This window comes from Pseudophryne corroboree, unplaced genomic scaffold (assembly GCF_028390025.1).
Source record: "Pseudophryne corroboree isolate aPseCor3 unplaced genomic scaffold, aPseCor3.hap2 scaffold_2183, whole genome shotgun sequence".
Taxonomy (NCBI): Eukaryota; Metazoa; Chordata; class Amphibia; order Anura; family Myobatrachidae; genus Pseudophryne; species Pseudophryne corroboree.
Genome location: NW_026968830.1, coordinates 26,980 through 54,308, shown reverse-complemented (window position 1 = coordinate 54,308; position 27,329 = coordinate 26,980). Strand labels below are relative to the sequence as shown.

The 27,329-nt window shown below is 35.9% G+C and overlaps 10 non-coding genes across 10 annotated transcripts; all 10 read right to left on the bottom strand.

Annotated features, from left to right (window-relative positions):
- Positions 1–1,696: 1,696 nt before the first annotated feature.
- On the bottom strand, positions 1,697–1,789 carry TRNAI-UAU (transfer RNA isoleucine (anticodon UAU)). Its single transcript is given in 2 exon segments — positions 1,697–1,732; positions 1,752–1,789. It is a non-coding gene; the product is annotated as a tRNA-Ile (tRNA).
- A 4,395-nt stretch (positions 1,790–6,184) lies between these two features.
- On the bottom strand, positions 6,185–6,277 carry TRNAI-UAU (transfer RNA isoleucine (anticodon UAU)). Its single transcript is given in 2 exon segments — positions 6,185–6,220; positions 6,240–6,277. It is a non-coding gene; the product is annotated as a tRNA-Ile (tRNA).
- A 1,721-nt stretch (positions 6,278–7,998) lies between these two features.
- On the bottom strand, positions 7,999–8,091 carry TRNAI-UAU (transfer RNA isoleucine (anticodon UAU)). The gene is given in 2 exon segments: positions 7,999–8,034; positions 8,054–8,091. It is a non-coding gene; the product is annotated as a tRNA-Ile (tRNA).
- A 4,395-nt stretch (positions 8,092–12,486) lies between these two features.
- Positions 12,487–12,579, bottom strand: TRNAI-UAU (transfer RNA isoleucine (anticodon UAU)). Its single transcript is given in 2 exon segments — positions 12,487–12,522; positions 12,542–12,579. It is a non-coding gene; the product is annotated as a tRNA-Ile (tRNA).
- A 1,721-nt stretch (positions 12,580–14,300) lies between these two features.
- On the bottom strand, positions 14,301–14,393 carry TRNAI-UAU (transfer RNA isoleucine (anticodon UAU)). Its single transcript is given in 2 exon segments — positions 14,301–14,336; positions 14,356–14,393. It is a non-coding gene; the product is annotated as a tRNA-Ile (tRNA).
- Positions 14,394–17,001: 2,608 nt separating this feature from the next.
- On the bottom strand, positions 17,002–17,094 carry TRNAI-UAU (transfer RNA isoleucine (anticodon UAU)). The gene is given in 2 exon segments: positions 17,002–17,037; positions 17,057–17,094. It is a non-coding gene; the product is annotated as a tRNA-Ile (tRNA).
- An 802-nt stretch (positions 17,095–17,896) lies between these two features.
- On the bottom strand, positions 17,897–17,989 carry TRNAI-UAU (transfer RNA isoleucine (anticodon UAU)). Its single transcript is given in 2 exon segments — positions 17,897–17,932; positions 17,952–17,989. It is a non-coding gene; the product is annotated as a tRNA-Ile (tRNA).
- Positions 17,990–19,707: 1,718 nt separating this feature from the next.
- Positions 19,708–19,800, bottom strand: TRNAI-UAU (transfer RNA isoleucine (anticodon UAU)). The gene is given in 2 exon segments: positions 19,708–19,743; positions 19,763–19,800. It is a non-coding gene; the product is annotated as a tRNA-Ile (tRNA).
- A 1,794-nt stretch (positions 19,801–21,594) lies between these two features.
- Positions 21,595–21,687, bottom strand: TRNAI-UAU (transfer RNA isoleucine (anticodon UAU)). The gene is given in 2 exon segments: positions 21,595–21,630; positions 21,650–21,687. It is a non-coding gene; the product is annotated as a tRNA-Ile (tRNA).
- Positions 21,688–22,491: 804 nt separating this feature from the next.
- Positions 22,492–22,584, bottom strand: TRNAI-AAU (transfer RNA isoleucine (anticodon AAU)). Its single transcript is given in 2 exon segments — positions 22,492–22,527; positions 22,547–22,584. It is a non-coding gene; the product is annotated as a tRNA-Ile (tRNA).
- Between the last annotated feature and the right edge of the window lie 4,745 nt (positions 22,585–27,329).

The window sequence follows — 27,329 nt, the reverse complement described above, 5'->3', positions numbered from 1 at the left end:
AGCATTAATTGGTTATGCTAGATGTGGATTTTATTCAATACAATCAGTACAGTCATAAGAATTGAAAAAGAAAATTATTTTTGGTGATGAATGATGAGCAACAAAGGAACATGCATGCCAGATGGCACTTGAATAAGCTGTCCACTGTGATAGTATAGGTTTAAAAAACAACAACAACAATGTTATCATAATTAATGTCATATTTTAGCTTCTGTGGTCATGTTTTACAAGCTAAACACTGCAAGAAGGTTTTACAGTTGAAGCAAGGATAAAATATCAACTCTAGTGATGAGACACTTGCTGTAATGACTTCCACCCCATATGGGACTTGGACCCCGTGGCTTAGGAGGGCAGTGACTTATCCATTATGCCAGTGGTGCTTACTGATGTTCTTATTTAAGACTGTTATTTTTTTAATAGTCAATTATTTATTTTTGATGAAAAAGTGAAGCTGTTTACTGTGTTCTTTGCATTACCAAGTCCAGCAAGAAATGTGCTGGTACTATCCAGAGCTGTCAGTATGGATTATCATGCTATATTGCAGAAAATCAATTTGATGCAACTGCTTTACCAACAGTATGTTAATCTTTTCCATTGCTGTTTTGTTGGCTGACTGAAGGAAGATATGCAGTGCATTTGAACCAAAGCAGATGTGTGCTGACAACTTAAATGCACAATCATGTTTGTGTTTTTTCTTTCTTTCTTCCATCCTTTGTAATATCATATTAAATATTAAGGTAGCAGTTTATAATCAATGACTAATGACATAAGAAAAGGAAAACAAACAGTATACAAAGATGCTCCAGGTGAGGCTTGAACTCACAACTTCGGCATTGCTCAACAGATACTGTCTTATAAGTACCGCGCGCTGACCAATTGCACCACTGGAGCACTTTGCAGCATTTATTGGTTATGCTAGATGTGGATTTTATTCAATACAATCAGTACAGTCATAAGAATTGAAAAAGAAAATCATTGTTAGTGATGAATGATGAGCAACAAAGAAACATGCATGCCAGATGGCACTTGAATAAGCTGTCCACGGTGATAGAAAAGGCTTAAACAACAACAACAACAATGTTATCATAATTAATGTCATATTTTAGCTTCTGTGGTCATTTTTTATAAGCTAAACACTGCAAGACTGTTTTACAGTTGAAGCAAGGATAAAATATCAACTCTAGTGATGAGACACTTGCTGTAATGACTTCCACCCCATATGGGACTTGGACCCCCTGGCTTAGGAGGGCAGTGACTTATCCATTATGCCAGTGGTGCTTACTGATGTTCTTATTTAAGACTGATAGGTTTTTAATAGTCAATTATTTATTTTTGAAAAAAAGTGAAGCTGTTTACTGTGTTCTTTGCATTACCAAGTCCAGCAAGAAATGTGCTGGTACTATCCAGAGCTGTCAGTATGGATTATCATGCTATATTGCAGAAAATCAATTTGATGCAACTGCTTTACCAACAGTATGTTAATCTTTTCCATTGCTGTTTTGTTGGCTGACTGAAGGAAGATATGCAGTGCATTTGAACCAAAGCAGATGTGTGCTGACAACTTAAATGCACAATCATGTTTGTGTTTTTTCTTTCTTTCTTCCATCCTTTGTAATATCATATTAAATATTAAGGTAGCAGTTTATAATCAATTACTAATGACATAAGAAAAGGAAAAAAAAACAGTATTCAAATATGCTCCAGGTGAGGTTTGAACTCACAACCTCGGCATTGCTCAACAGATACTGTCTTATAAGTACCACGCGCTGACCAATTGCGCCACTGGAGCACTTTGCTGGATTAATTGGTTATGCTAGATGTGGATTTTATTCAATACAATCAGTACAGTCATAAGAATTGAAAAAGAAAATCATTTTTGGTGATGAATGATGAGCAACAAAGGAACATGCATGCCAGATGGCACTTGAATAAGCTGTCCACGGTGATAGAAAAGGTTTAAAAAACAACAAAAACAATGTTATCATAATTAATGTCATATTTTAGCTTCTGTGGTCATTTTTTACAAGCTGAACACTGCAAGACTATTTTACAGTTGAAGCAAGGATAAAATATCAACTCTAGTGATGAGACACTTGCTGTAATGACTTCCAACTCAGACAGGACTTAAACCCACAACCAATGGCTTAGGAGACCAGTGCCTTACCCATTATGCCAGTGGTGCTTACTGATGTTCATATTTAAGACTGTTAGGTTTTTCATAGTCAATTATTTATTTTTGAGGAAAAAGTGAAGCTGGTTACTGTGTTCTTTGCATTACCAAGTCCAGCAAGAAATGTGCTGGTACTATCCAGAGCTGTCAGTATGGATTATCATGCTATATTGCAGAAAATCAATTTGATGCAACTGCTTTACCAACAGTATGTTAATCTTTTCCATTGCTGTTTTGTTGGCTGACTGAAGGAAGATATGCAGTGCATTTGAACCAAAGCAGATGTGTGCTGACAACTTAAATGCACAATCATGTTTGTGTTTTTTCTTTCTTTCTTCCATCCTTTGTAATATCATATTAAATACAAAGGTAGCAGTTTATAATCAATGACTAATGACATAAGAAAAGGAAAAAAAAAACAGTATACAAAGATGCTCCAGGTGAGGCATGAACTCACAACCTCGGCATCGCTCAACAGATACTGTCTTATAAATACCGCGTGCTGACCAATTGCACCACTGGAGCACTTTGCAGCATTAATTGGTTATGCTAGATGTGGATTTTATTCAATACAATCAGTACAGTCATAAGAATTGAAAAAGAAAATCATTTTTGGAGATGAATGATGAGCAACAAAGGAACATGCATGCCAGATGGCACTTGAATAAGCTGTCCACGGTGATAGAAAAGGTTTAAAAAACAACAAAAACAATGTTATCATAATTAATGTCATATTTTAGCTTCTGTGGTCATTTTTTACAAGCTAAACACTGCAAGACTGTTTTACAGTTGAAGCAAGGATAAAATATCAACTGTAGTGATGAGACACTTGCTGTAATGACTTCCACCCCATATGGGACTTGGACCCCGTGGCTTAGGAGGGCAGTGACTTATCCATTATGCCAGTGGTGCTTACTGATGTTCTTATTTAAGACTATTAGGTTTTTAATAGTCAATTATTTATTTTTGAGGAAAAAGTGAAGCTGTTTACTGTGTTCTTTGCATTACCAAGTCCAGCAAGAAATGTGCTGGTACTATCCAGAGCTGTCAGTATGGATTATCATGCTATATTGCAGAAAATCAATTTGATGCAACTGCTTTACCAACAGTATGTTAATCTTTTCCATTGCTGTTTTGTTGGCTGGCTGAAGGAAGATATGCAGTGCATTTGAACCAAAGCAGATGTGTGCTGACAACTTAAATGCACAATCATGTTTGTGTTTTTCTTTCTTTCTTCCATCCTTTGTAATATCATATTAAAAATTAAGGTAGCAGTTTATAATCAATGACTAATGACATAAGAAAAGGAAAAAAACAGTATATAAAGATGCTCCAGGTGAGGCTTGAACTCACAACCTCGGCATTGCTCAACAGATACTGTCTTATAAGACCCATGCACTGATCAATTGCGCCACTGGAGCACTTTGCAGCATTTATTGGTTATGCTAGATGTGGATTTTATTCAATACAATCAGTACAGTCATAAGAATTGAAAAAGAAAATCATTGTTGGTGATGAATGATGAGCAACAAAGGAACATGCATGCCAGATGGCACTTGAATAAGCTGTCCACGGTGATAGAAAAGGCTTAAACAACAACAACAATGTTATCATAATTAATGTCATATTTTAGCTTCTGTGGTCATTTTTTATAAGCTAAACACTGCAAGACTGTTTTACAGTTGAAGCAAGGATAAAATATCAACTCTAGTGATGAGACACTTGCTGTAATGACTTCCACCCCATATGGGACTTGGACCCCCTGGCTTAGGAGGGCAGTGACTTATCCATTATGCCAGTGGTGCTTACTGATGTTCTTATTTAAGACTGTTAGGTTTTTAATAGTCAATTATTTATTTTTGAGGAAAAAGTGAAGCTGTTTACTGTGTTCTTTGCATTACCAAGTCCAACAAGAAATGTGCTGGTACTATCCAAAGCTTTCAGTATGGATTATCATGCTATATTGCAGAAAATCAATTTGATGCAACTGCTTTACCAACAGTATGTTAATCTTTTTCATTGCTGTTTTGTTGGCTGCCTGAAGGAAGATATGCAGTGCATTTGAACCAAAGCAGATGTGTGCTGACAACTTAAATGCACAATCATGTTAGTGTTTTTTCTTTCTTTCTTCCATCCTTTGTAATATCAAAATAAATATTAAGGTAGCAGTTTATAATCAATGACTAATGACATAAGAAAAGGAAAAAAAAAACAGTATACAAAGATGCTCCAGGTGAGGCATGAACTCACAACCTCGGCATCGCTCAACAGATACTGTCTTATAAATACCGCGTGCTGACCAATTGCACCACTGGAGCACTTTGCAGCATTAATTGGTTATGCTAGATGTGGATTTTATTCAATACAATCAGTACAGTCATAAGAATTGAAAAAGAAAATCATTTTTGGAGATGAATGATGCGCAACAAAGGAACATGCATGCCAGATGGCACTTGAATAAGCTGTCCACGGTGATAGAAAAGGTTTAAAAAACAACAACAACAATGTTATCATAATTAATGTCATATTTTAGCTTCTGTGGTCATTTTTTACAAGCTAAACACTGCAAGACTGTTTTACAGTTGAAGCAAGGATAAAATATCAACTGTAGTGATGAGACACTTGCTGTAATGACTTCCACCCCATATGGGACTTGGACCCCGTGGCTTAGGAGGGCAGTGACTTATCCATTATGCCAGTGGTGCTTACTGATGTTCTTATTTAAGACTATTAGGTTTTTAATAGTCAATTATTTATTTTTGAGGAAAATGTGAAGCTGTTTACTGTGTTCTTTGCATTACCAAGTCCAGCAAGAAATGTGCTGGTACTATCCAGAGCTGTCAGTATGGATTATCATGCTATATTGCAGAAAATCAATTTGATGCAACTGCTTTACCAACAGTATGTTAATCTTTTCCATTGCTGTTTTGTTGGCTGGCTGAAGGAAGATATGCAGTGCATTTGAACCAAAGCAGATGTGTGCTGACAACTTAAATGCACAATCATGTTTGTGTTTTTCTTTCTTTCTTCCATCCTTTGTAATATCATATTAAATATTAAGGTAGCAGTTTATAATCAATGACTAATGACATAAGAAAAGGAAAAAAACAGTATATAAAGATGCTCCAGGTGAGGCTTGAACTCACAACCTCGGCATTGCTCAACAGATACTGTCTTATAAGACCTATGCACTGATCAATTGCGCCACTGGAGCACTTTGCAGCATTTATTGGTTATGCTAGATGTGGATTTTATTCAATACAATCAGTACAGTCATAAGAATTGAAAAAGAAAATCATTGTTGGTGATGAATGATGAGCAACAAAGGAACATGCATGCCAGATGGCACTTGAATAAGCTGTCCACGGTGATAGAAAAGGCTTAAACAACAACAACAATGTTATCATAATTAATGTCATATTTTAGCTTCTGTGGTCATTTTTTATAAGCTAAACACTGCAAGACTGTTTTACAGTTGAAGCAAGGATAAAATATCAACTCTAGTGATGAGACACTTGCTGTAATGACTTCCACCCCATATGGGACTTGGACCCCCTGGCTTAGGAGGGCAGTGACATCCATTATGCCAGTGGTGCTTACTGATGTTCTTATTTAAGACTGTTAGGTTTTTAATAGTCAATTATTTATTTTTGAGGAAAAAGTGAAGCTGTTTACTGTGTTCTTTGCATTACCAAGTCCAACAAGAAATGTGCTGGTACTATCCAAAGCTTTCAGTATGGATTATCATGCTATATTGCAGAAAATCAATTTGATGCAACTGCTTTACCAACAGTATGTTAATCTTTTTCATTGCTGTTTTGTTGGCTGCCTGAAGGAAGATATGCAGTGCATTTGAACCAAAGCAGATGTGTGCTGACAACTTAAATGCACAATCATGTTAGTGTTTTTTCTTTCTTTCTTCCATCCTTTGTAATATCAAAATAAATATTAAGGTAGCAGTTTATAATCAATGACTAATGACATAAGAAAAGGAAAAAAAACAGTATACAAAGATGCTCCAGGTGAGGCTTGAACTCACAACCTCGGCATTGCTCAACAGATACTGTCTTATAAGTACCGCGCGCTGACCAATTGCGCCACAGGAGCACCTTGCAGCATTAATTGGTTATGCTAGATGTGGATTTTTTTCAATACAATCAGTACAGTCATAAGAATTGAAAAAGAAAATCATTTTTGGTGATAAATGATGAGCAACAAAGGAACATGCATGTCAGATGGCACTTGAATAAGCTGTCCACGGTGATAGAAAAGGTTTAAAAAACAACAACAACAACAACAACAACAACAATGTTATAATTAATGTAATATTTTAGCTTCTGTGGTCATTTTTTACAAGCTAAACACTGCAAGACTGTTTTACAGTTGAAGCAAGGATAAAATATCAACTCTAGTGATGAGACACTTGCTGTAATGACTTCCAACTCAGACGGGACTTAAACCCACAACCACTGGCTTAGGAGAACAGTGCCTTACCCATTATGCCAGTGGTGCTTACTGATGTTTTTATTTAAGACTGTTAGGTTTCTAATAGTCAATTATTTATTCTTGAGGAAAAAGTGAAGCTGTTTACTGTGTTCTTTGCATTACCAAGTCCAGCAAGAAATGTGCTGGTACTATCCAGAGCTGTCAGTATGGATTATCATGCTATATTGCAGAAAATCAATTTGATGCAACTGCTTTACCAACAGTATGTTAATCTTTTCCATTGCTGTTTTGTTGGCTGACTGAAGGAAGATATGCAGTGCATTTGAACCAAAGCAGATGTGTGCTGACAACTTAAATGCACAATCATGTTTGTGTTTTTTCTTTCTTTTTTCCATCCTTTGTAATATTATATTAAATATTAAGGTAGCAGTTTATAATCAATGACTAATGACATAAGAAAAGGAAAAAAAAACAGTATGCTCCAGGTGATGCTTGAACTCACAACCTCGGCATTGCTCAACAGATTCTGTCTTATAAGAACCGCACGCTGACCAATTGCGCCACTGGAGCACTTTACAGCATTAATTGGTTATGCTAGATGTGGATTTCATTCAATACAATCAGTACAGTCATAAGAATTGAAAAATAAAATCATTTTTGGTAAATGAATGATGAGCAACAAAGGAACATGCATGCCAGATGGCACTTGAATAAGCTGTCCACGGTGATAGAAAAGGTTTAAAAAATAACAACAACAATGTTATCATAATTAATGTCATATTTTAGCTTCTGTGGTAATTTTTTACAAGCTAAACACTGCAAGACTGTTTTATAGTTGAAGCAAGGATAAAATATCAACTCTAGTGATGAGACACTTGCTGTAATGACTTCCAACTGAGACGGGACTTAAATTCACAACCACTGGCTTAGGAGAACAGTGCCTTATCCATTATGCCAGTGGTGCTTACTGATGTCCTTATTTAAGACTGATAGGTTTTTAATAGTCAATTATTTATTTTTGAGGAAAAAGTGAAGCTGTTTACTGTGTTCTTTGCATTACCAAGTCCAACAAGAAATGTGCTGGTACTATCCAAAGCTTTCAGTATGGATTATCATGCTATATTGCAGAAAATCAATTTGATGCAACTGCTTTACCAACAGTATGTTAATCTTTTTCATTGCTGTTTTGTTGGCTGCCTGAAGGAAGATATGCAGTGCATTTGAACCAAAGCAGATGTGTGCTGACAACTTAAATGCACAATCATGTTTGTGTTTTTTCTTTCTTTCTTCCATCCTTTGTAATATCAAAATAAATATTAAGGTAGCAGTTTATAATCAATGACTAATGACATAAGAAAAGGAAAAAAAACAGTATACAAAGATGCTCCAGATGAGGCTTGAACTCACAACCTCGGCATTGCTCAACAGATACTGTCTTATAAGTACCGCACGCTGACCAATTGCGCCACTGGAGCACCTTGTAGCATTAATTGGTTATGCTAGATGTGGATTTTATTCAATACAATCAGTACAGTCATAAGAATTGAAAAAGAAAATCATTTTTGGTGATGAATGATGAGCAACAAAGGAACATGCATGCCAGATGGCACTTGAATAAGCTGTCCACGGTGATAGAAAAGGTTTAAAAAACAACAAAAACAATGTTATCATAATTAATGTCATATTTTAGCTTCTGTGGTCATTTTTTACAAGCTGAACACTGCAAGACTATTTTACAGTTGAAGCAAGGATAAAATATCAACTCTAGTGATGAGACACTTGCTGTAATGACTTCCAACTCAGACAGGACTTAAACCCACAACCAATGGCTTAGGAGACCAGTGCCTTACCCATTATGCCAGTGGTGCTTACTGATGTTCATATTTAAGACTGTTAGGTTTTTCATAGTCAATTATTTATTTTTGAGGAAAAAGTGAAGCTGGTTACTGTGTTCTTTGCATTACCAAGTCCAGCAAGAAATGTGCTGGTACTATCCAGAGCTGTCAGTATGGATTATCATGCTATATTGCAGAAAATCAATTTGATGCAACTGCTTTACCAACAGTATGTTAATCTTTTCCATTGCTGTTTTGTTGGCTGACTGAAGGAAGATATGCAGTGCATTTGAACCAAAGCAGATGTGTGCTGACAACTTAAATGCACAATCATGTTTGTGTTTTTTCTTTCTTTCTTCCATCCTTTGTAATATCATATTAAATACAAAGGTAGCAGTTTATAATCAATGACTAATGACATAAGAAAAGGAAAAAAAAAACAGTATACAAAGATGCTCCAGGTGAGGCATGAACTCACAACCTCGGCATCGCTCAACAGATACTGTCTTATAAATACCGCGTGCTGACCAATTGCACCACTGGAGCACTTTGCAGCATTAATTGGTTATGCTAGATGTGGATTTTATTCAATACAATCAGTACAGTCATAAGAATTGAAAAAGAAAATCATTTTTGGAGATGAATGATGAGCAACAAAGGAACATGCATGCCAGATGGCACTTGAATAAGCTGTCCACGGTGATAGAAAAGGTTTAAAAAACAACAAAAACAATGTTATCATAATTAATGTCATATTTTAGCTTCTGTGGTCATTTTTTACAAGCTAAACACTGCAAGACTGTTTTACAGTTGAAGCAAGGATAAAATATCAACTGTAGTGATGAGACACTTGCTGTAATGACTTCCACCCCATATGGGACTTGGACCCCGTGGCTTAGGAGGGCAGTGACTTATCCATTATGCCAGTGGTGCTTACTGATGTTCTTATTTAAGACTATTAGGTTTTTAATAGTCAATTATTTATTTTTGAGGAAAAAGTGAAGCTGTTTACTGTGTTCTTTGCATTACCAAGTCCAGCAAGAAATGTGCTGGTACTATCCAGAGCTGTCAGTATGGATTATCATGCTATATTGCAGAAAATCAATTTGATGCAACTGCTTTACCAACAGTATGTTAATCTTTTCCATTGCTGTTTTGTTGGCTGGCTGAAGGAAGATATGCAGTGCATTTGAACCAAAGCAGATGTGTGCTGACAACTTAAATGCACAATCATGTTTGTGTTTTTCTTTCTTTCTTCCATCCTTTGTAATATCATATTAAATATTAAGGTAGCAGTTTATAATCAATGACTAATGACATAAGAAAAGGAAAAAAACAGTATATAAAGATGCTCCAGGTGAGGCTTGAACTCACAACCTCGGCATTGCTCAACAGATACTGTCTTATAAGACCCATGCACTGATCAATTGCGCCACTGGAGCACTTTGCAGCATTTATTGGTTATGCTAGATGTGGATTTTATTCAATACAATCAGTACAGTCATAAGAATTGAAAAAGAAAATCATTGTTGGTGATGAATGATGAGCAACAAAGGAACATGCATGCCAGATGGCACTTGAATAAGCTGTCCACGGTGATAGAAAAGGCTTAAACAACAACAACAATGTTATCATAATTAATGTCATATTTTAGCTTCTGTGGTCATTTTTTATAAGCTAAACACTGCAAGACTGTTTTACAGTTGAAGCAAGGATAAAATATCAACTCTAGTGATGAGACACTTGCTGTAATGACTTCCACCCCATATGGGACTTGGACCCCCTGGCTTAGGAGGGCAGTGACTTATCCATTATGCCAGTGGTGCTTACTGATGTTCTTATTTAAGACTGTTAGGTTTTTAATAGTCAATTATTTATTTTTGAGGAAAAAGTGAAGCTGTTTACTGTGTTCTTTGCATTACCAAGTCCAACAAGAAATGTGCTGGTACTATCCAAAGCTTTCAGTATGGATTATCATGCTATATTGCAGAAAATCAATTTGATGCAACTGCTTTACCGACAGTATGTTAATCTTTTTCATTGCTGTTTTGTTGGCTGCCTGAAGGAAGATATGCAGTGCATTTGAACCAAAGCAGATGTGTGCTGACAACTTAAATGCACAATCATGTTAGTGTTTTTTCTTTCTTTCTTCCATCCTTTGTAATATCAAAATAAATATTAAGGTAGCAGTTTATAATCAATGACTAATGACATAAGAAAAGGAAAAAAAAAACAGTATACAAAGATGCTCCAGGTGAGGCATGAACTCACAACCTCGGCATCGCTCAACAGATACTGTCTTATAAATACCGCGTGCTGACCAATTGCACCACTGGAGCACTTTGCAGCATTAATTGGTTATGCTAGATGTGGATTTTATTCAATACAATCAGTACAGTCATAAGAATTGAAAAAGAAAATCATTTTTGGAGATGAATGATGAGCAACAAAGGAACATGCATGCCAGATGGCACTTGAATAAGCTGTCCACGGTGATAGAAAAGGTTTAAAAAACAACAACAACAATGTTATCATAATTAATGTCATATTTTAGCTTCTGTGGTCATTTTTTACAAGCTAAACACTGCAAGACTGTTTTACAGTTGAAGCAAGGATAAAATATCAACTGTAGTGATGAGACACTTGCTGTAATGACTTCCACCCCATATGGGACTTGGACCCCGTGGCTTAGGAGGGCAGTGACTTATCCATTATGCCAGTGGTGCTTACTGATGTTCTTATTTAAGACTATTAGGTTTTTAATAGTCAATTATTTATTTTTGAGGAAAATGTGAAGCTGTTTACTGTGTTCTTTGCATTACCAAGTCCAGCAAGAAATGTGCTGGTACTATCCAGAGCTGTCAGTATGGATTATCATGCTATATTGCAGAAAATCAATTTGATGCAACTGCTTTACCAACAGTATGTTAATCTTTTCCATTGCTGTTTTGTTGGCTGGCTGAAGGAAGATATGCAGTGCATTTGAACCAAAGCAGATGTGTGCTGACAACTTAAATGCACAATCATGTTTGTGTTTTTCTTTCTTTCTTCCATCCTTTGTAATATCATATTAAATATTAAGGTAGCAGTTTATAATCAATGACTAATGACATAAGAAAAGGAAAAAAACAGTATATAAAGATGCTCCAGGTGAGGCTTGAACTCACAACCTCGGCATTGCTCAACAGATACTGTCTTATAAGACCTATGCACTGATCAATTGCGCCACTGGAGCACTTTGCAGCATTTATTGGTTATGCTAGATGTGGATTTTATTCAATACAATCAGTACAGTCATAAGAATTGAAAAAGAAAATCATTGTTGGTGATGAATGATGAGCAACAAAGGAACATGCATGCCAGATGGCACTTGAATAAGCTGTCCACGGTGATAGAAAAGGCTTAAACAACAACAACAATGTTATCATAATTAATGTCATATTTTAGCTTCTGTGGTCATTTTTTATAAGCTAAACACTGCAAGACTGTTTTACAGTTGAAGCAAGGATAAAATATCAACTCTAGTGATGAGACACTTGCTGTAATGACTTCCACCCCATATGGGACTTGGACCCCCTGGCTTAGGAGGGCAGTGACATCCATTATGCCAGTGGTGCTTACTGATGTTCTTATTTAAGACTGTTAGGTTTTTAATAGTCAATTATTTATTTTTGAGGAAAAAGTGAAGCTGTTTACTGTGTTCTTTGCATTACCAAGTCCAACAAGAAATGTGCTGGTACTATCCAAAGCTTTCAGTATGGATTATCATGCTATATTGCAGAAAATCAATTTGATGCAACTGCTTTACCAACAGTATGTTAATCTTTTTCATTGCTGTTTTGTTGGCTGCCTGAAGGAAGATATGCAGTGCATTTGAACCAAAGCAGATGTGTGCTGACAACTTAAATGCACAATCATGTTAGTGTTTTTTCTTTCTTTCTTCCATCCTTTGTAATATCAAAATAAATATTAAGGTAGCAGTTTATAATCAATGACTAATGACATAAGAAAAGGAAAAAAAACAGTATACAAAGATGCTCCAGGTGAGGCTTGAACTCACAACCTCGGCATTGCTCAACAGATACTGTCTTATAAGTACCGCGCGCTGACCAATTGCGCCACAGGAGCACCTTGCAGCATTAATTGGTTATGCTAGATGTGGATTTTTTTCAATACAATCAGTACAGTCATAAGAATTGAAAAAGAAAATCATTTTTGGTGATAAATGATGAGCAACAAAGGAACATGCATGCCAGATGGCACTTGAATAAGCTGTCCACGGTGATAGAAAAGGTTTAAAAAACAACAACAACAACAACAACAACAACAATGTTATAATTAATGTAATATTTTAGCTTCTGTGGTCATTTTTTACAAGCTAAACACTGCAAGACTGTTTTACAGTTGAAGCAAGGATAAAATATCAACTCTAGTGATGAGACACTTGCTGTAATGACTTCCAACTCAGACGGGACTTAAACCCACAACCACTGGCTTAGGAGAACAGTGCCTTACCCATTATGCCAGTGGTGCTTACTGATGTTTTTATTTAAGACTGTTAGGTTTCTAATAGTCAATTATTTATTCTTGAGGAAAAAGTGAAGCTGTTTACTGTGTTCTTTGCATTACCAAGTCCAGCAAGAAATGTGCTGGTACTATCCAGAGCTGTCAGTATGGATTATCATGCTATATTGCAGAAAATCAATTTGATGCAACTGCTTTACCAACAGTATGTTAATCTTTTCCATTGCTGTTTTGTTGGCTGACTGAAGGAAGATATGCAGTGCATTTGAACCAAAGCAGATGTGTGCTGACAACTTAAATGCACAATCATGTTTGTGTTTTTTCTTTCTTTTTTCCATCCTTTGTAATATTATATTAAATATTAAGGTAGCAGTTTATAATCAATGACTAATGACATAAGAAAAGGAAAAAAAAACAGTATGCTCCAGGTGATGCTTGAACTCACAACCTCGGCATTGCTCAACAGATTCTGTCTTATAAGAACCGCACGCTGACCAATTGCGCCACTGGAGCACTTTACAGCATTAATTGGTTATGCTAGATGTGGATTTCATTCAATACAATCAGTACAGTCATAAGAATTGAAAAATAAAATCATTTTTGGTAAATGAATGATGAGCAACAAAGGAACATGCATGCCAGATGGCACTTGAATAAGCTGTCCACGGTGATAGAAAAGGTTTAAAAAATAACAACAACAATGTTATCATAATTAATGTCATATTTTAGCTTCTGTGGTAATTTTTTACAAGCTAAACACTGCAAGACTGTTTTATAGTTGAAGCAAGGATAAAATATCAACTCTAGTGATGAGACACTTGCTGTAATGACTTCCAACTGAGACGGGACTTAAATTCACAACCACTGGCTTAGGAGAACAGTGCCTTATCCATTATGCCAGTGGTGCTTACTGATGTCCTTATTTAAGACTGATAGGTTTTTAATAGTCAATTATTTATTTTTGAGGAAAAAGTGAAGCTGTTTACTGTGTTCTTTGCATTACCAAGTCCAACAAGAAATGTGCTGGTACTATCCAAAGCTTTCAGTATGGATTATCATGCTATATTGCAGAAAATCAATTTGATGCAACTGCTTTACCAACAGTATGTTAATCTTTTTCATTGCTGTTTTGTTGGCTGCCTGAAGGAAGATATGCAGTGCATTTGAACCAAAGCAGATGTGTGCTGACAACTTAAATGCACAATCATGTTTGTGTTTTTTCTTTCTTTCTTCCATCCTTTGTAATATCAAAATAAATATTAAGGTAGCAGTTTATAATCAATGACTAATGACATAAGAAAAGGAAAAAAAACAGTATACAAAGATGCTCCAGATGAGGCTTGAACTCACAACCTCGGCATTGCTCAACAGATACTGTCTTATAAGTACCGCACGCTGACCAATTGCGCCACTGGAGCACCTTGTAGCATTAATTGGTTATGCTAGATGTGGATTTTTTTCAATATAATCAGTACAGTCATAAGAATTGAAAAAGAAAATCATTTTTGGTGATAAATGATGAGCAACAAAGGAACATGCATGCCAGATGGCACTTGAATAAGCTGTCCACGGTGATAGAAAAGGTTTAAAAAACAACAACAACAACAACAATGTTATCATAATTAATGTAATATTTTAGCTTCTGTGGTCATTTTTTACAAGCTAAACACTGCAAGACTGTTTTACAGTTGAAGCAAGGATAAAATATCAACTCTAGTGATGAGACACTTGCTGTAATGACTTCCAACGCAGACGGGACTTAAACCCACAACGACTGGCTTAGGAGAACAGTGCCTTATCCATTATGCCAGTGGTGCTTACTGATGTCCTTATTTAAGACTGATACGTTTTTAATAGTCAATTATTTATTTTTGAAGAAAAGTTAAGCTGTTTACTGTGTTCTTTGCATTGCCAAGTCCAGCAAGAAATGTGCTGGTACTGTCCAGAGCTGTCAGTATGGATTATCATGCTATATTGCAGAAAATCAATTTGATGCAACTGCTTTACCAACAGTATGTTAATCTTTTCCATTGCTGTTTTGTTGGCTGACTGAAGGAAGATATGCAGTGCATTTGAACCAAAGCAGATGTGTGCTGACAACTTAAATGCACAATCATGTTTGTGTTTTTTCTTTCTTTCTTCCATCCTTTGTAATATCATATTAAATACTAAGGTAGCAGTTTATAATCAATGACTAATGACATAAGAAAAGGAAAAAAAAACAGTATACAAAGATGCTCCAGGTGAGGCTTGAACTCACAACTTCAGCATTGCTCAACAGATACTGTCTTATAAGTACCGTGCGCTGACCAATTGCGCCACTGGAGCACTTTGCAGCATTAGTTGGTTATGCTAGATGTGGATTTTATTCAATACAATCAGTACAGTCATAAGAATTGAAAAAGAAAATCATTGTTAGTGATGAATGATGAGCAACAAAGAAACATGCATGCCAGATGGCACTTGAATAAGCTGTCCACGGTGATAGAATAAGGCTTAAACAACAACAACAATGTTATCATAATTAATGTCATATTTTAGCTTCTGTGGTCATTTTTTATAAGCTAAACACTGCAAGACTGTTTTACAGTTGAAGCAAGGATAAAATATCAAATCTAGTGATGAGACACTTGCTGTAATGACTTCCACCCCATATGGGACTTGGACCCCGTGGCTTAGGAGGGCAGTGACTTATCCATTATGCCAGTGGTGCTTACTGATGTTCTTATTTAAGACTGTTATTTTTTTAATAGTCAATTATTTATTTTTGATGAAAAAGTGAAGCTGTTTACTGTGTTCTTTGCATTACCAAGTCCAGCAAGAAATGTGCTGGTACTATCCAGAGCTGTCAGTATGGATTATCATGCTATATTGCAGAAAATCAATTTGATGCAACTGCTTTACCAACAGTATGTTAATCTTTTCCATTGCTGTTTTGTTGGCTGACTGAAGGAAGATATGCAGTGCATTTGAACCAAAGCAGATGTGTGCTGAAAACTTAAATGCACAATCATGTTTGTGTTTTTTCTTTCTTTCTTCCATCCTTTGTAATATCATATTAAATATTAAGGTAGCAGTTTATAATCAATGACTAATGACATAAGAAAAGGAAAACAAACAGTATACAAAGATGCTCCAGGTGAGGCTTGAACTCACAACTTCGGCATTGCTCAACAGATACTGTCTTATAAGTACCGCGCGCTGACCAATTGCACCACTGGAGCACTTTGCAGCATTAATTGGTTATGCTAGATGTGGATTTTATTCAATACAATCAGTACAGTCATAAGAATTGAAAAAGAAAATCATTGTTAGTGATGAATGATGAGCAACAAAGAAACATGCATGCCAGATGGCACTTGAATAAGCTGTCCACGGTGATAGAAAAGGCTTAAACAACAACAACAATGTTATCATAATTAATGTCATATTTTAGCTTCTGTGGTCATTTTTTATAAGCTAAACACTGCAAGACTGTTTTACAGTTGAAGCAAGGATAAAATATCAACTCTAGTGATGAGACACTTGCTGTAATGACTTCCACCCCATATGGGACTTGGACCCCCTGGCTTAGGAGGGCAGTGACTTATCCATTATGCCAGTGGTGCTTACTGATGTTCTTATTTAAGACTGATAGGTTTTTAATAGTCAATTATTTATTTTTGAAAAAAAGTGAAGCTGTTTACTGTGTTCTTTGCATTACCAAGTCCAGCAAGAAATGTGCTGGTACTATCCAGAGCTGTCAGTATGGATTATCATGCTATATTGCAGAAAATCAATTTGATGCAACTGCTTTACCAACAGTATGTTAATCTTTTCCATTGCTGTTTTGTTGGCTGACTGAAGGAAGATATGCAGTGCATTTGAACCAAAGCAGATGTGTGCTGACAACTTAAATGCACAATCATGTTTGTGTTTTTTCTTTCTTTCTTCCATCCTTTGTAATATCATATTAAATATTAAGGTAGCAGTTTATAATCAATTACTAATGACATAAGAAAAGGAAAAAAAAACAGTATTCAAATATGCTCCAGGTGAGGTTTGAACTCACAACCTCGGCATTGCTCAACAGATACTGTCTTATAAGTACCACGCGCTGACCAATTGCGCCACTGGAGCACTTTGCTGGATTAATTGGTTATGCTAGATGTGGATTTTATTCAATACAATCAGTACAGTCATAAGAATTGAAAAAGAAAATCATTTTTGGTGATGAATGATGAGCAACAAAGGAACATGCATGCCAGATGGCACTTGAATAAGCTGTCCACGGTGATAGAAAAGGTTTAAAAAACAACAAAAACAATGTTATCATAATTAATGTCATATTTTAGCTTCTGTGGTCATTTTTTACAAGCTGAACACTGCAAGACTATTTTACAGTTGAAGCAAGGATAAAATATCAACTCTAGTGATGAGACACTTGCTGTAATGACTTCCAACTCAGACGGGACTTAAACCCACAACCACTGGCTTAGGAGAACAGTGCCTTATCCATTATGCCAGTGGTGCTTACTGATGTCCTTATTTAAAACTGATAGGTTTTTAATAGTCAATTATTTATTTTTGAAAAAAAGTGAAGCTGTTTACTGTGTTCTTTGCATTACCAAGTCCAGCAAGAAATGTGCTGGTACTATCCAGAGCTGTCAGTATGGATTATCATGCTATATTGCAGAAAATCAATTTGATGCAACTGCTTTACCAACAGTATGTTAATCTTTTCCATTGCTGTTTTGTTGGCTGACTGAAGGAAGATATGCAGTGCATTTGAACCAAAGCAGATGTGTGCTGACAACTTAAATGCACAATCATGTTTGTGTTTTTCTTTCTTTCTTCCATCCTTTGTAATATCATATTAAATATTAAGGTAGCAGTTTATAATCAATGACTAATGACATAAGAAAAGGAAAAAAAAACAGTATGCTCCAGGTGAGGCTTGAACTCACAACCTCGGCATTGCTCAACAGATTCTGTCTTATAAGAACCACGCGCTGACCAATTGCGCCACTGGAGCACTTTGCAGCATTAATTGGTTATGCTAGATGTGGATTTTATTCAATACAATCAGTACAGTCATAAGAATTGAAAAATAAAATCATTTTTGGTGATGAATGATGAGCAACAAAGGAACATGCATGCCAGACGGCACTTGAGTAAGCTGTCCACAGTGATAGAAAAGGTTTAAAAAATAACAACAACAATGTTATCATAATTAATGTCATATTTTAGCTTCTGTGGTCATTTTTTACAAGCTAAACACTGCAAGACTGTTTTACAGTTGAAGCAAGGATAAAATATCAACTCTAGTGATGAGACACTTGCTGTAATGACTTCCAACTCAGACGGGACTTAAACCCACAACCACAGGCTTAGGAGAACAGTGCCTTACTCATTATGCCAGTGGTGCTTACTGATGTTCTTATTTAAGACTGTTAGGTTTTTAATAGTCAATTATTTATTTTTGAGGAAAAAGTGAAGCTGTTTACTGTGTTCTTTGCATTACCAAGTCCAGCAACAAAAGTGCTGGTACTATCCAGAGCTGTCAGTATGGATTATCATGCTATATTGCAGAAAATCAATTTGATGCAACTGCTTTACCAACAGTATGTTCATCTTTTCCATTGCTGTTTTGTTGGCTGACTGAAGGAAGATATGCAGTGCATTTGAAACAAAGCAGATGTGTGCTGACAACTTAAATGCACAATCATGTTTGTGTTTTTTCTTTCTTTCTTCCATCCTTTGTAATATCATATTACATATTAAGGTAGCAGTTTATAATCAATGACTAATGACATAAGAAAAGGAAAAAAAACAGTATACAAAGATGCTCCAGGTGAGGCTGAAACTCACAACTTTGGCATTGCTCAACAGATACTGTCTTATAAGTACCGTGCGCTGACCAATTGCGCCACTGGAGCACTTTGCAGCATTAGTTGGTTATGCTAGATGTGGATTTTATTCAATACAATCAGTACAGTCATAAGAATTGAAAAAGAAAATCATTTTTGGTGATAAATGATGAGCAACAAAGGAACATGCATGCCAGATGGCACTTGAATAAGCTGTCCACGGTGATAGAAAAGGTTTAAAAAAACAACAACAACAATGTTATCATAATTAATGTCATATTTTAGCTTCTGTGGTCATTTTTTACAAGCTAAACACTGCAAGACTGTTTTACAGTTGAAGCAAGGATAAAATATCAACTTTAGTGACGAAAAACTTGCTGTAATGATTTCCAACTCAGACGGGACTTAAACCCACAACCACTGGCTTAGGAGAACAGTGCCTTACCCATTATGCCAGTGGTGCTTACTGATGTTCTTATTTAAGACTGTTAGGTTTTTAATAGTCAATTATTTATTTTTGAGGAAAAAGTGAAGCTGTTTACTGTGTTCTTTGCATTACCAAGTCCAGCAAGAAATGTGCTGGTACTATCCAGAGCTGTCAGTATGGATTATCATGCTATATTGCAGAAAATCTATTTGATGCAACTGCTTTACCTACAGTATGTTAATCTTTTCCATTGCTGTTTTGTTGGCTGACTGAAGGAAGATATGCAGTGCATTTGAACCAAAGCAGATGTGTGCTGACAACTTAAATGCACAATCATGTTTGTGTTTTTTCTTTCTTTCTTCCATCCTTTGTAATATCATATTAAATATTAAGGTAGCAGTTTATAATCAATGACTAATGACATAAGAAAAGGAAAAAAAAAACAGTATACAAAGATGCTCCAGGTGAGGCTTGAACTCACAACCTCGGCATCGCTCAACAGATACTGTCTTATAAGTACCGCGCGCTGACCAATTGCGCCACTGGAGCACTTTGCAGCAATAATTGGTTATGCTAGATGTGGATTTTATTCAATACAATCAGTACAGTCATAAGAATTGAAAAAGAAAATCATTTATGGTGATGAATGATGAGCAACAAAGGAACATGCATGCCAGACGGCACTTGAATAAGCTGTCCACGGTGATAGAAAAGGTTTAAAAAACAACAACAACAATGTTATCATAATTAATGTCATATTTTAGCTCTGTGGTCATTTTTTACAAGCTAAACACTGCAAGACTGTTTTACAGTTGAAGCAAGGATAAAATATCAACTCTAGTGATGAGACACTTGCTGTAATGACTTCCACCCCATATGGGACTTGGACCCCGTGGCTTAGGAGGGCAGTGACTTATCCATTATGCCACTTGCTGTAATGACTTCCAACTCAGACGGGACTTAAACCCACAACGACTGGCTTAGGAGAACAGTGCCTTATCCATTATGCCAGTGGTGCTTACTGATGTCCTTATTTAAGACTGATAGGTTTTTAATAGTCAATTATTTATTTTTGAAGAAAAGTTAAGCTGTTTACAGTGTTCTTTGCATTGCCAAGTCCAGCAAGAAATGTGCTGGTACTATCCAGAGCTGTCAGTATGGATTATCATGCTATATTGCAGAAAATCAATTTGATGCAACTGCTTTACCAACAGTATGTTAATCTTTTCCATTGCTGTTTTGTTGGCTGACTGAAGGAAGATATGCAGTGCATTTGAACCAAAGCAGATGTGTGCTGACAACTTAAATGCACAATCATGTTTGTGTTTTTTCTTTCTTTCTTCCATCCTTTGTAATATCATATCAAATATTACGGTAGCAGTTTATAATCAATGACTAATGACATAAGAAAAGGAAAAAAAAAACAGTATACAAAGATGCTCCAGGTGAGGCTTGAACTTACAACCTCTGCATTGCTCAACAGATACTGTCTTATAAGTACCGTGCACTGACAAATTGCACCACTGGAGCACTTCGCAGCATTAATTGGTTATGTTAGATGTGGATTTTATTCAATACAATAAGTACAGTCATAAGAATTGAAAAAGAAAATCATTTTTGGTGATGAATGATGAGCAACAAAGGAACATGCATGCCAGATGGCACTTGAATAAGCTGTCCACGGTGATAGAAAAGGTTTAAAAAAACAACAACAACAATGTTATCATAATTAATGTCATATTTTAGCTTCTGTGGTCATTTTTTACAAGCTAAACACTGCAAGACTGTTTTACAGTTGAAGCAAGGATAAAATATCAACTCTAGTGATGAAAAACTTGCTGTAATGATTTCCAACTCAGACAGGACTTAAACCCACAACCACTGGCTTAGGAGAACAGTGCCTTACCCATTATGCCAGTGGTGCTTACTGATGCTCTTATTTAAGATTGTTAGGTTTTTAATAGTCAATTATTTATTTTTGAGGAAAAAGTGAAGCTGTTTACTGTGTTCTTTGCATTACCAAGTCCAGCAAGAAATGTGCTGGTACTATCCAGAGCTGTCAGTATGGATTATCATGCTATATTGCAGAAAATCAATTTGATGCAACTGCTTTACCAACAGTATGTTAATCTTTTCCATTGCTGTTTTGTTGGCTGACTGAAGGAAGATATGCAGTACATTTGAACCAAAGCAGATGTGTGCTGACAACTTAAATGCACAATCATGTTTGTGTTTTTTCTTTCTTTCTTCCATCCTTTGTAATATCATATTAAATATTAAGGTAGCAGTTTATAATCAATGACTAATGACATAAGAAAAGGAAAAAAAAACAGTATACAAAGATGCTCCAGGTGAGGCTTGAACTCACAACCTCGGCATCGCTCAACAGATACTGTCTTATAAGTACCGCGCGCTGACCAATTACGCCACTAGAGCACTTTGCAGCAATAATTGGTTATGCTAGATGTGGATTTTATTCAATACAATCAGTACAGTCATAAGAATTGAAAAAGAAAATCATTTTTGGTGATAAATGATGAGCAACAACGGAACATGCATGCCAGATGGCACTTGAATAAGCTGTCCACGGTGATAGAAAAGGTTTAAAAAACAACAACAACAATGTTATCATAATTAATGTCATATTTTAGCTTCTGTGGTCATTTTTTACAAGCTAAACACTGCAAGACTGTTTTACAGTTGAAGCAAGGATAAAATATCAACTCTAGTGATGAGACACTTGCTGTAATGACTTCCACCCCATATGGGACTTGGACCCCGTGGCATAGGAGGGCAGTGACTTATCCATTATGCCAGTGGTGCTTACTGATGTTCTTATTTAAGACTGTTATTTTTTTAATAGTCAATTATTTATTTTTGAAAAAAAGTGAAGCTGTTTACTGTGTTCTTTGCATTACCAAGTCCAGCAAGAAATGTGCTGGTACTATCCAGAGCTGTCAGTATGGATTATCATGCTATATTGCAGAAAATCAATTTGATGCAACTGCTTTACCAACAGTATGTTAATCATTTCCATTGCTGTTTTGTTGGCTGACTGAAGGAAGATATGCAGTGCATTTGAACCAAAGCAGATGTGTGCTGACAACTAAAATGCACAATCATGTTTGTGTTTTTTCTTTCTCTCTTCCATCCTTTGTAATATCATATTAAATATTAAGGTAGCAGTTTATAATCAATGACTAATGACATTAGAAATAGAAAAAAAACAGTATACAAAGACGCTCCAGATGAGGCTTGAACTCACAACCTCAGCATTGCTCAACAGATACTGTCTTATTAGTACCGGGCGCTGACCAATTGCGCCACTGGAGCACTTTGCAGTATTAATTGGTTATGCTAGATGTGGATTTTATTCAATACAATCAGTACAGTCATAAGAATTGAAAAAGAAAATCATTTTTGGTAATGAATGATGAGCAACAAAGGAACATGCATGCCAGATGGCACTTGAATAAGCTGTCCACGGTGATAGAAAAGGTTTAAAAAACAACAACAAAAATGTTATCATAATTAATGTCATATTTTAGCTTCTGTGGTCATTTTTTACAAGCTAAACACTGCAAGACTGTTTTACAGTTGAAGCAAGGATAAAATATCAACTGTAGTGATGAGACACTTGCTGTAATGACTTCCACCCCATATGGGACTTGGACCCCGTGGCTTAGGAGGGCAGTGACTTATCCATTATGCCAGTGGTGCTTACTGATGTTCTTATTTAAGACTATTAGGTTTTTAATAGTCAATTATTTATTTTTGAGGAAAAAGTGAAGCTGTTTACTGTGTTCTTTGCATTACCAAGTCCAGCAAGAAATGTGCTCGTACTATCCAGAGCTGTCAGTATGGATTATCATGCTATATTGCAGAAAATCAATTTGATGCAACTGCTTTACCAACAGTATGTTAATCTTTTCCATTGCTGTTTTGTTGGCTGGCTGAAGGAAGATATGCAGTGCATTTGAACCAAAGCAGATGTGTGCTGACAACTTAAATGCACAATCATGTTTGTGTTTTTCTTTCATCCTTTGTAATATCATATTAAATATTAAGGTAGCAGTTTATAATCAATGACTAATGACATAAGAAAAGGAAAAAAACATTATATAAAGATTCTTCAGGTGAGGCTTGAACTCACAACCTCGGCATTGCTCAACAAATACTGTCCTATAAGTACCATGCGCTGATCAATTGCGCCTCTGGAGCACTTTGCAGCATTGATTGGTTATGCTAGATGTGGATTTTATTCAATACAATCAGTACAGTCATAAGAATTGAAACTGCTTTACCAACAGTATGTTCATCTTTTCCATTGCTGTTTTGTTGGCTGACTGAAGGAAGATATGCAGTGCATTTGAAACAAAGCAGATGTGTGCTGACAACTTAAATGCACAATCATGTTTGTGTTTTTTCTTTCTTTCTTCCATCCTTTGTAATATCATATTAAATATTAAGGTAGCAGTTTATAATCAATGACTAATGACATAAGAAAAGGAAAAAAAACAGTGTACAAAGATGCTCCAGGTGAGGCTTGAACTCACAACTTTGGCATTGCTCAACATATACTGTCTTATAAGTACCGCGCGCTGACCAATTGCGCCACTGGAGCACTTTGCAGCATTGATTGGTTATGCTAGATGTGGATTTTATTCAATACAATAAGTACAGTCATAAGAATTGAAAAAGAAAATCATTTTTGGTGATGAATGATGAGCAACAAAGGAACATGCATGCCAGATGGCACTTGAATAAGCTGTCCACGGTGATAGAAAAGGTTTAAAAAACAACAACAACAACAATGTTATCATAATTAATGTCATATTTTAGCTCTGTGGTCATTTTTTACAAGCTAAACACTGCAAGACTGTTTTACAGTTGAAGCAAGGATAAAATATCAACTCTAGTGATGAGACACTTGCTGTAATGACTTCCACCCCATATGGGACTTGGACCCCCTGGCTTAGGAGGGCAGTGACTTATTCATTATGCCAGTGGTGCTTACTGATGTTCTTATTTAAGACTGTTAGGTTTTTAATAGTCAATTATTTATTTTTGAGGAAAAAGTGAAGCTGTTTACTGTGTTCTTTGCATTACCAAGTCCAGCAAGAAATGTGCTGGTACTATCCAGAGCTGTCAGTATGGATTATCATGCTATATTGCAGAAAATCTATTTGATGCAACTGCTTTACCTACAGTATGTTAATCTTTTCCATTGCTGTTTTGTTGGCTGACTGAAGGAAGATATGCAGTGCATTTGAACCAAAGCAGATGTGTGCTGACAACTTAAATGCACAATCATGTTTGTGTTTTTTCTTTCTTTCTTCCATCCTTTGTAATATCATATTAAACACTAAGGTAGCAGTTTATAATCAATGACTAATGACATAAGAAAAGGAAAAAAAACAGTATACAAAGATGCTCCAGGTGAGGCTTGAACTCACAAACTCGGCATCGCTCAACAGATACTGTCTTATAAGTACCGCGTGCTGACCAATTGCGCCACTGGAGCACTTTGCAGCATTAGTTGGTTATGCTAGATGTGGATTTTATTCAATACAATCAGTACAGTCATAAGAATTGAAAAAGAAAATCATTTTTGGTGATAAATGATGAGCAACAAAGGAACATGCATGCCAGATGGCACTTGAATAAGCTGTCCACGGTGATAGAAAAGGTTTAAAAAAACAACAACAACAATGTTATCATAATTAATGTCATATTTTAGCTTCTGTGGTCATTTTTTACAAGCTAAACACTGCAAGACTGTTTTACAGTTGAAGCAAGGATAAAATATCAACTTTAGTGATGAAAAACTTGCTGTAATGATTTCCAACTCAGACAGGACTTAAACCCACAACCACTGGCTTAGGAGAACAGTGCCTTACCCATTATGCCAGTGGTGCTTACTGATGCTCTTATTTAAGATTGTTAGGTTTTTAATAGTCAATTGTTTATTTTTGAGGAAAAAGTGAAGCTGTTTACTGTGTTCTTTGCATTACCAAGTCCAGCAAGAAATGTGCTGGTACTATCCAGAGCTGTCAGTATGGATTATCATGCTATATTGCAGAAAATCAATTTGATGCAACTGCTTTACCAACAGTATGTTAATCTTTTCCATTGCTGTTTTGTTGGCTGACTGAAGGAAGATATGCAGTACATTTAAACCAAAGCAGATGTGTGCTGACAACTTAAATGCACAATCATGTTTGTGTTTTTTCTTTCTTTCTTCCATCCTTTGTAATATCATATTAAATATTAAGGTAGCAGTTTATAATCAATGACTAATGACATAAGAAAAGGAAAAAAACATTATATAAAGATTCTTCAGGTGAGGCTTGAACTCACAACCTCGGCATTGCTCAACAAATACTGTCCTATAAGTACCATGCACTGATCAATTGCGCCACTGGAGCACTTTGTAGCATTGATTGGTTATGCTAGATGTGGATTTTATTCAATACAATCAGTACAGTCATAAGAATTGAAACTGCTTTACCAACAGTATGTTCATCTTTTCCATTGCTGTTTTGTTGGCTGACTGAAGGAAGATATGCAGTGCATTTGAAACAAAGCAGATGTGTGCTGACAACTTAAATGCACAATCATGTTTGTGTTTTTTCTTTCTTTCTTCCATCCTTTGTAATATCATATTAAATATTAAGGTAGCAGTTTATAATCAATGACTAATGACATAAGAAAAGGAAAAAAAAACAGTATGCTCCAGGTGAGGCTTGAACTCACAACCTCGGCATTGCTCAACAGATTCTGTTTTATAAGAACCGCGCGCTGACCAATTGCGCCACTGGAGTACTTTGCAGCATTAATTGGTTATGCTAGATGTGGATTTTATTCAATACAATCAGTACAGTCATAAGAATTGAAAAATAAAATCATTTTTGGTGATGAATGATGAGCAACAAAGGAACATGCATGCCAGATGGCACTTGAGTAAGCTGTCCACGGTGATAGAAAAGGTTTAAAAAATAACAACAACAATGTTATCATAATTAATGTCATATTTTAGCTTCTGTGGTCATTTTTTACAAGCTAAACACTGCAAGACTGTTTTACAGTTGAAGCAAGGATAAAATATCAACTCTAGTGATGAGACACTTGCTGTAATGACTTCCAACTGAGACGGGACTTAAATTCACAACCACTGGCTTAGGAGAACAGTGCCTTATCCATTATGCCAGTGGTGCTTACTGATGTCCTTATTTAAGACTGATAGGTTTTTAATAGTCAATTATTTATTTTTGAAAAAAAGTGAAGCTGTTTACTGTGTTCTTTGCATTACCAAGTCCAGCAAGAAATGTGCTGGTACTATCCAGAGCTGTCAGTATGGATTATCATGCTATATTGCAGAAAATCAATTTGATGCAACAGCTTTACCAACAGTATGTTAATCTTTTCCATTGCTGTTTTGTTGGCTGACTGAAGGAAGATATGCAGTGCATTTGAACCAAAGCAGATGTGTGCTGACAACTTAAATGCACAATCATGTTTGTGTTTTTTCTTTCTTTCTTCCATCCTTTGTAATATCATATCAAATATTACGGTAGCAGTTTATAATCAATGACTAATGACATAAGAAAAGGAAAAAAAAACAGTATACAAAGATGCTCCAGGTGAGGCTTGAACTTACAACCTCTGCATTGCTCAACAGATACTGTCTTATAAGTACCGTGCACTGACAAATTGCACCACTGGAGCACTTTGCAGCATTAATTGGTTATGCTAGATGTGGATTTTATTCAATACAATAAGTACAGTCATAAGAATTGAAAAAGAAAATCATTTTTGGTGATGAATGATGAGCAACAAAGGAACATGCATGCCAGATGGCACTTGAATAAGCTGTCCACGGTGATAGAAAAGGTTTAAAAAACAACAACAACAACAATGTTATCATAATTAATGTCATATTTTAGCTCTGTGGTCATTTTTTACAAGCTAAACACTGCAAGACTGTTTTACAGTTGAAGCAAGGATAAAATATCAACTCTAGTGATGAGACACTTGCTGTAATGACTTCCACCCCATATGGGACTTGGACCCCCTGG